Consider the following 10,334-nt stretch of genomic DNA (forward strand, 5'->3'; position numbering starts at 1 on the left):
TTGGACTGCAAAAATATAATAATTGCAATTGAATAACTGTGATTACACACAGATTATATATAATTGTGACAGGCCTAAATATGTGCGAATAACAGAAAATTACACAACTGCACCCAGAGGCCTGATCAGCAAATGTAGGCAAATTTTCTTCAAACACGAAAGCATCTTGTGTAAATATTAAAATTAAATCAAACCAGAGACTAATGCAATCAACAGCAGCTGATCTGAGAAAAGACAAACTCCAGTCATCAGCAGTAGAGGTCTTCACGGATCCAAAAATTCGTACCCGAACCGACCCGGACCCGTATTTTATTTTAAAGTGGGACCTGAAGCCGTAGTTGAACCCGAACCCGGCTGGGAAGACACAAACCCGACTGTACCCGATCGGCACATATTGCACAGAAAACTGCTATTAACTATAAATAAGTTGCGAAGGAAAAATTTTTTTTTGGCGTAACTACTGTTAGTAGCGTTGCATACAGACCTCCTTGCCAGTACATTTACATGTTAGGCTGTTCTTTTCTCTTGCCGACAGAAAGACCCTTTTTAATCCACTAACATGCAGGAGAAAAATAAAAAGGCAAAACAAATGTTTAGGTTAATAAAAAAGGTTCAAAAATAAACACCTTTAGAGGAAATGTCAGGAATTGGGGGGCCTTGCAAAATTGACCCGAGAAGAAGGGGGCCCTGATATATAAAAAAAAAAGTTGAGAACCCCTGTAATAAAATAATATGTTGCAAGCTAGCACTGAAAACAAAAATGTTTGATATCTTAATGCTTGACTTTTGTGTTTGTTGTTGTTTTTTTACTAAATTGGAATCGAAACTGGGAATCGAAAATAATCAGAATCGATAAGTGGAATCGGAATCCATTAAATTCAAACGACACCCAACCCCTATTTATTATACCTTTTAATGCTAGAATAGTTTATTATTTTTTTATGCACCAGACAAATGATCATTTCTTTTCAAAAGATCTACAGGTGCTTCTCAGTAAATTAGAATATCATGGAAAAGTTAATTAATTTCAGTAATTCAACTCAAATTGTGAAACTTGTGTATTAAATAAATTTGGTGCACACAGAGTGAAGTAGTTTAAGTCTTTGGTTCTTTTAATTGTGATGATTTGGCTCACATTTAACAAAAACACAACAATTCGCTGTGTATCATTCTGAAATTTTAGTTTGAAAGCCAATCTTTATTATCAAATACCGACATGATATAAGTAAAAGATATTTAAAATTACATTGGTTTAGGCTACTCGCGGTCACGGTCGGTGACGAATGACTAATGCAATACTTTTTTTTCTCTCTAAGTCAACTTCGACCGTTGTGTTTACCCTTTTGAACCACAGTAACGATACTTTTTGCAGATTGTAATAAAGACTTGGCGCAATTGTTTTATTAATTTATTAATTATTTGTTTTCCAAAAAAGCACAGAACAATGAATGCTGTAAACTTCACTGCGTGCGTCTTCAATAATAGTATTTTCTTCAGTAGGATAAAGCAATACAAAACATATGTTTAGAGCTCCGCCTACGGCACCTAGTGGTCATCTTATGAAACTTAAAGGAGGAGTTTGCACGTACAGCACGAGACGGCTTGATAACGTAAATAGCTTATTCTGAAAAGAATATTTTTTTCCACCATATTTTCTATTATTACTGTGCTCTCTGAGCCGAGCCTGACCAAAAAATTTAAATATAACAAGATGGTTCTTCCATATTATTATAAATGTAAGAAAGAATGCAATGTGTACTATGGCAGAGTAAAAGTCACCAGCTCTGGTTGCCATAGAAACATTTAGACTGCACATGCGCGTTATTTTAATGCAGTGTAAGCATCACAGACAACATTAATGTGACAATCTCATATTTCATACTTTTTTTTCCACATTACTCATGAAGGAATCCATGATCACCGATCATCCGCTTATGTTAACTCCTCCCGCGCTCTGCTTCTCGCGGCTGCGGTAACGCGACACGCGTGTTTTCTTCTTTTTTTCCCTCTCACACTTTTCTTATCATAATTTTACAAGTTGCAAGTTACAAAACATGCACAAAGTGGTGACTGACACTGGCAGGTGCGATGTTCTCCGATCAACTCGGGTATTACACACAAGTTAAACATACCCGGGACCCGAAGTAATAGATTTGGATCCGACCCGACCCGGCTAACCATTTAAAATATAGACCTGAACCCACACGGGTCCCGGGTCCTCGGGTCCTCTGTGAAGAGCTCTAATCAGCAGAGAGATTAACAAAATAAATATAAACATGTAAAACTTTAATATGTAATTTATTTATTATTTACTTATGTTTATTTATTTACATATTTATTTATTATAATCTTTTTGCATTTATTCATTTACATATTAATCTAATTTATATTTATTTATTTACTTATGCATTTGCTTACTTATTTTAATCTATTTTATTTACTTACTTTTTATTTATTCTCATTTTAGGATTTTTATTTATTAATTTACTTGCTTTATTTAGTTACGTTTGCATTGACATTGTATAAAAATGTATCAGATATTGTAAAATATTATTAACTTATTTTAACCAATGTGTTTATATACATATTTTACTGTTTTTTATTTATTTTAATATTTTATTTACAATTTTTTTTACATATTATTTTAATATTTTTAATATTTTTTTATTTAGCCATTTATTTGCTTATTAATATTTTATTTAATTATGCATTTACCTACTTATTTTAATCTATTTCCACTTATTTTAATCTAACTTGTATTTATTTAATGTATTTATTGTTATTTGTTTACGTATTATTTTAATCTTTTTGTATTTTTTTTATTTACATATAAAACAAATTTATATTTAGTTATTTACTTATGTATTTGCTTAGTAGGGGTGGGCGATATGACCTAAAATTAATATCACGGTATTTTTTATCTTTTGAACGGTGACGGTATAATATCACGGTATCACTTTTTTTTGGTACATTTTGGGAGGAGTAGCCTGTCCTGTCCCTTTAGTATGTGAATAAAGTTAAGATTTTTATAATATAATAAGTAAATGGTAGGTATCCTTATCAAAAAGAGACATGGGAGAGTATTATGCATTCTCAACATATTTATTTTGCAAAAAAACTTAAGATCTTACTTAACAGTGCAAAAAACAAAAATGATTTTTTATTGAAATTTAATTTCTGCAATATTTAAAACCTTTAAATAACTGGGGGAAATCAACCCATAGCAACAGTTTAAAAGTGGGGACCAATTTTGTGGGGAAAAACGCGGACTTGGCAACCCTGCATCAAACACGAGCTGCTGGAGTTAATGTCATTGCACACATGAGTACGAAATTTTCGTCCGAGATTTTTGCACGTAAAAAAATAAATAAATAAAAAATACAGGTTATGTTAATCGAGTTGACACACTGCCTCTGAAACTTTCGTCCGTCATAAAAAAATTCGGATCGCGTTTGATTTTCTGCATTTTCGCATCCATAATAAGCATGTTGATAAGGATGGCGAATATGAGAAAACTAAAAAAAAAAAAAAAAACGCATACGAAAATCGGACTCAGTGTACAATGACCTTTAGATTTGAATGATCACGGGTTGAAAGTAAAGAGAGATGACAAAAATAGACTGGAGGATTTGCTGGAGGATTTTGCCCGCCCCTATTGCTTAGTCTATTTTATTTAGTTATTTATTCACTTTTTAAAATTTATTTTACTTTTATCTAGCTTGTATTTATTTACCTATACCATTTATTTATTTATTTATTATTATTATTTTACATCTTAAATTTTTTATTTATTTATTTACTTTCTTTAGTCAATTTTGGATTTGTTAAAAATGTATCAAAAACTGTGGAATATTATTGCAATTTAAAATAATTGTTTTCTATGCGAATATCTGTTCAAATGTAATTTATTCCTCTGATCAAAGCTTCATTTTTAGCATCATTACTCGTCTTCAGCATCACACGATCCTTCAGAAATCATTCTAACATGCTGATTTGCTGCTCAAGAAACATTTCTGAATATTATCAATGTTTCAGCATTCACAGAAGAATGGAAAGTTTAAAAGAACAGCATTTATTCGATATAGAAATCCTTTTTAGTTTTATAAATGTCTTTTGTACCACTTTGATTAACTGAATGCATCCTAGATGAATAAAATATTATGTTGGGACACTAAATGTAGATGTTTACATCACCACCATGAATAACCAATAGATCATAGCCCTAAAGCTGGATTAAAAAAAAGCCATAAAACGTGACAACACTTTCGTCTTCATGTGTTGATTTTCTAAGTTTAGTCAGAAATGAGCGATGAGGATCTTTCACAGACACTCCAGTCTCTTTCTCCGTCTCAGAAGCAGGTCATGTTGGCGGATTTGGATTTGCAGTGAATGCCGAAAGCTTTGCTCGAATCCTGGAGAAAATCCCAAGACCACAACTCTCTCACTTCAATCCTATTAACCAGTAACTCAGCCAACTTGTAATGATTTACAGTCAAACTCTGAGCAAATCTAAAGCTATTTATAACAGCGTGACAAGCTGTAGCGTGGGAGCGTATGTGATCTCTGTATGAGGATAAATGGAGGTTAGACATGGCAATCAGACACAATATAACTGATACGATTACACTCTAGTGCCTTTAACAATTGCATTAACGATTCTTGACGAATATTTGGTCTATATATTATTTTAACTAAATACTTAGATAGGGCTCTTTATCATGGAATTTCCCAAATTTTCACTTCATTAGCATTTTACCATTTCTTTTGAGAAAAACTGAAACTTAAAGGTGCTCACAAGAACCCGTCAAAATAAAAGTTCAGTTTAACTTGTGACAAATATATTACTTAATGACAGTACTACTACTACTAATAATAAAATTATTATTAAAACATTATTTTTAAGGAATATTTACCAGAATTTATTTACCAGAAATGTAAAATACACAACAGTGTTTCTAAAATAAAGAGAAAAGAAAAATAAATAAATAAATAAAAATAATAATACATTTTGTTTTTTATAAAATCAATTATTTAGAGATGCTTTTGATTATTAAAACCATTTACATGGAATCCAGACAATTATTTTGGTATTTGGTATTAATAAAAAAAAAAACTAAAAATAAATAAATTTGAGAAAAAAAGAAAATGTATTATTTCACAAGGCCTTAAAAATTTAAATTTAAACATGCTTCTTATTAATAAAATTTATTTAGTCATTAAATCGCATCAGCATATTGAATGTTTTATATTTTCTATTTACTTTCGCAAATTCAAGTTAATTTTTTTTTTCCCGCAAATTCTGTTTTTACAATATTTTTTTTTTGGTTTAGTTTTTCTAGATTGTTTTTTAATCTGTTTTAACTTTATTTATTTTTTAATGGTTAAAATACATTTTAGCAACCAAAAAGCATGTCTAATTAATTTAAATGATATATTAACAGCATATTAAAAGTTCAAAAAAATCTACATTTTAGGGTCCTATGAAACCTTTTTTTTTTTTTTTCGAAATTCCATTTTATTTTTTCACATGTATTTAGTTAAGTTAATAACTTAATTTTTTAATAGTTAAATTTTAATAAATCAAAAACTATGTTTAAATCATGAAACTCACGCTGTTTAATAACAATTTATTAAAAGTCTAAGAAAAATTTAATGTTTGTGGGCCTTTTTTTTTCAAATTGTTTTATTTTTTCTGGATTCCATTTTAATGGTTTAATTAAATTTGAATATATATATATATATATATATAAAACTTTTAACATTTAAAAACTTAAATTAAAAAATATAAATTTCATATTATATATTATATTATTTTTATATTTTAAAAAATGTAAAACTTTTTTTTTACAACAAATGGTCATATGAAACAGCCAGCTTTATGACTTATTACAAAAAAAATTAAATGAAGGCATAAAACATTAATAATGTATCTAATATTTAATAATATTTTAAAATGAAAAAAAAAAGTGAATGTCTGGTTTCCTCACAGATGGTGTTAAAAACTCACCAGCTCTGAATGAGACTTTTACCCTCAGTCCAAATATTTACAAAGGAGCTGTACCGTAGTAAACAGAGTGAAACTGCTTCACCTCTGGCCAACAGAAACACATGCTGTGATGGAAATAATCTACACGAGTACATACTGCAGCTTTCAGATCAGAATACAAGCCGTAAATGAACAGCATAAGTTATTGTTGAGCCCTGTAATGCATTACAATATTGAGTTACTCCCTAAAAAAAGTAACTAATTACGTTACTTAGTTACTTTTTATGGAAAGTGATGCATTACGTTACTTTTGCGTTACTTTTTAAATCCGGGCAGGGTTTGTTTTTAATACAAAAAGTTCTATTTTTGGCAAATATAAAAGCCTTTTTAGACCAAAAGCCTCAGGATTAGAGAAAAGTAAATTCACATCTGTACTGTAAAAAATGTCAACTCTTCAGCAATAAAAAAAGAAAAACAAATGTTAGATTATCTTCAGTAATTTTGGCTTATTAGTATGGGTGAATTTGATCATCGAAGGTCGGCAGTAAAGACATCAGTTAATAAAATGGGATTAAATACATAAAGGATATTTGTATTATTTAACATATTTAATTATTGCAGATTTGCGTTGAATTACAGTGTTTTTATTCATTTTGAGGAACACTGTATCTGTTTTTTAGTGAGTGAGATGAATTAATGCATGTTCACATTTATTCTAGAACTAAAGTAACATCTTACTCACAATTTCTCTCAACATGGAGACAGGAGAGCTTTTAATCAATAAATGAGGAAAAAAGTAACTGGAATTACTTATTTGAAAAAGTAACTTTTCTTTTCAATTAAAAAGTAATGCGTTACTTTACTAGTTACTTGGAAAAAGCAATATTATTACATAACTTAGTTACTTTTTATGGAAAGTAATGCATAACGTTACTTTTGCGTTACTTTTTAAATCTGGGCAGGGTTTGTTTTAATACAAAAAAAAAAAAAGTTATATTTTTGGCCAATTTGAAAGCTTTTTACACCAAAAGCCTCAGGCTTAGAGAAAAGTAAATTCACGCCTGTACTGTAAAAAATGTCAGCAAAAAAAGGAAAACAAATGTTAGATTTTAATGTTAAGAGTAATTTTTGCTTATTATTATGGATGAATTGGATCACTGAAGGGCGGCAGCAAAGACATTGGTTAATAAAATGGGATTAAATAAATAAAGGATATTTACATTATTTAACATATTTAATTATTGCAGGTTTTTCAGTGTTTTTATTCATTTTGATGAACACTGTATTTGTTTTTTAGTGAGTGAGATGAATTAATGCATTTTACATTTATTCCAAAACGAAAGTAACTCACAATTTCTCTCAACATGGGGACAGGAGAGCTTTTAATCAATAAATGAGGGGAAAAAGTAACTGGCATTACTTATTTGAAAAGGTAACTTTTTCTTGTCAATTTAAAAGTAATGCATTACTTTACTAGTTACTTGGAAAAAGTAATATTATTACGTAACTTAGTTACTTTTTATGGAAATTAATGCGTTACGTTACTTTTTAAATCTTTGCAGGGTTTGTTTTTAATATAAAAAGTTCTATTTTTGGCAAATGTAAAAGCCTTTTTACACCAAAAGCCTCAGGATTAGAAAAAAGCAAATTCATGCCTGTACTGTAAAAAATGTCAACTCTTCAGCAATAAAAAAAGGAAAACAAATGATAGATTTTCTTGAGTAGTTTTTGCTTATTAGTATACGGCAGCAAAGACATTGGTTAATAAAATGGGATTAAATACATAAAGGATATTTGTATTATTTAACATATTTAATTATTGCAGGTTTGCGTTGAATTTCAGTGTTTTTATTCATTTTAACGAACACTGTATTTGTTTTTTAAGTGAGTGAGATGAATTAATGCATGTTCACATTTAGTCTAAAACTAAAGTTACTCACAATTTCTCTCAACATGGGGACAGGACAGCTTTTAATCAATAAATGAGGAGGAAAAGTAACTGGCGTTACTTATTTGAAAAAGTAACTTAAAAAGGAATTCGTTACTTTACTAGCTACTTGGGAAAAGCATTATTATTACGTAACTTGCGTTACTGTCAACTGCTTGCTTTTGACTAAACATGTCTTTCTCACTCAAGTAGCATAACTAGTAGCATGAGAAGTAAACTATCTAGTGTGAACTAGGGTCAGCCCCTCCCCCACTCGCCTCATCTTCAGCATGTGCCGTTGAATCTGGCGGCTTCTTTCAGCGTGTTTTACCTCAGAAACTACACAAAACGAGCTATATTTAGTGTCCAACACTGTAAATCAATTTCTGATAAGCTTAGCCAACACTAAACACCGTAGAAACTAGGAAATGAGACTTTAGCGGCGATAGGGATGAATGGGAAACGCGAATAAAGTTCCCGGCTCGCGGTCATTCAAACACGCGAGTTTCTCCACAAAGATTTCCCAGAGAATAATCCACACTGGAAAAGGTCAAACGAGGGAAATATTGCTTCTCCTTACCGTCAATAATCAAGTTGTTGCTTCTCTTTCACTTCCACCAGGAGAATATCCTTTAACTTCAGTGTGCGAGCCGCGACTTTACACCCATCTTCGGTCGGATTTCCCCTCAGCGCTTCGGGCTCGTTATTGGCGGTAGTCCGTTAAAAGATCGATGTGAAATAACAATCCAGGTTTCATCTGCCAAAGTTCACGTTTAAATGTCGATCCTGTGTGGTTTTAGATAAGTTTCCTGTGTGTTTCTCGCAGAATGGAGCCTCGGAAGACAGCGGCAGCGCGCACGCACTTACTACAGCGCGCACACAGAGAAAGAGAGAGAGACGCGGGCTGTGTTCACGTACCTAGGGAGCGCCCTACCTAGGGTGCTATACTAGAACACTATTCTTGCGGTTTTTGCACTGTATAATATGTATATATTTTATAGTAAGGCAGTTTAATAGAAAATGTAACTAAAAATGCAAAAAAAAAATTAACTAAATTTATATATATATTAAAACAGTGTTTTAATTTAAAATGCAAAATTATATAATTTTATTCAAAATTTTATTTTAAGTTTGAAATAGTAATAAAGTGTTATTTATACAAAATTAAATTAAAAATTGCAAAATTATTTTTATTTAAATTGTTATGTATATATTTTATAGAAAATGTAAATAAAAATGCAAAAAATGCTAAATTTATATATATAGATATATATTAAAACTATAGTAAGGCATTTTATAGAAAATGTAATTAAAAATGCAATATATATATATATATATATATATATATATATATATATATATATATATATATATATAAACTATTTTAATTTAAAATGCAAAATTTTTTAATTTTATTCAAACATTTTTTTTTATTTGAAATACTAATAAAGTGTTATTTATTTATACAAAATTGAATTAAAAATTGCTAAATTATTTTTATTTAAATTGTTGTGTATATATTTTGTAGTAAGGCATTTTTATAGAAAATGTAATTAAACATGCAATATATATATACAGTGTTTTAATTTAAAATGCAAAATTTTATAATTTTATTGAAAATTTTATTTTAAATTTGAAATAGTAATAAAGTGTTATTTATTTATACAAAATTTAATAAAAAATTGCTAAATTATTTTTATTTAAATTGTTATCTATTTATATAAAATTGATTTAAAAATGCTAGATCATATTTTTATTTTAAAAAGTAAAGGATTTTATTCTACAATTGAATGAAAATACAAACTTATATATTTTATTTTATTTTAAATGGTAAATGATTTTAATAAATACAATACAAAATTTTATATTTTTTATTTTAATTTTATTAAAAAAATACTATTTATTTTACATTTTAAATTAAAATGCAGAAACAATGCATATATAATTATATATATATATATATATATATATATATATATATATATATATATATATATATATATATAAACAGTGTTTTAATTAAAAATGCAAAATTATATAATTTTATTCAAAATTTTATTTTTATTTTTAAGTGTTATTTATTTATACAAAATTAAATTAAAAATTGCGAAATTATTTTTATTTAAATTATTATCTATTTATATAAAATTGAATTAAAAATGCTAGATCATTTTTTGTAATAAATGATTTTAATCTAAAATTGAATTAAAATGCAAACATATATATTTTTAATTTTAAATGGTAAATAATTTTAATAAAGAATGCAAAATTATATATTTTTATTTTAATTGTATTTAAAAATATTCTATTTATTTTACATTTTCAATAGTAATGCTTTTTATATACAACATTGAATACAACTGCAAAATTATTTTATTTAAATTATTTATTTATATAAAATTGAATCAAAATGCTATATTA

General features: G+C 28.3%; 1 protein-coding gene across 1 annotated transcript in view; it reads right to left on the minus strand.

Annotated features, from left to right (window-relative positions):
• The window catches only part of tbl1x (transducin beta like 1 X-linked), a 32,909-nt gene extending 24,132 nt beyond the window's left edge, over positions 1-8,777 (minus strand). Inside the window, exon 1 of the mRNA XM_073845520.1 lies at positions 8,494-8,777. The gene's annotated coding sequence lies outside the window, so the exon portion shown is untranslated. The remainder of the gene's footprint in view (positions 1-8,493) is intronic.
• Positions 8,778-10,334: the final 1,557 nt, after the last annotated feature.

The sequence above is a fragment of the Garra rufa genome, chromosome 8 (genome assembly GCF_049309525.1).
Source record: "Garra rufa chromosome 8, GarRuf1.0, whole genome shotgun sequence".
Lineage (NCBI taxonomy): Eukaryota > Metazoa > Chordata > Actinopteri > Cypriniformes > Cyprinidae > Garra > Garra rufa.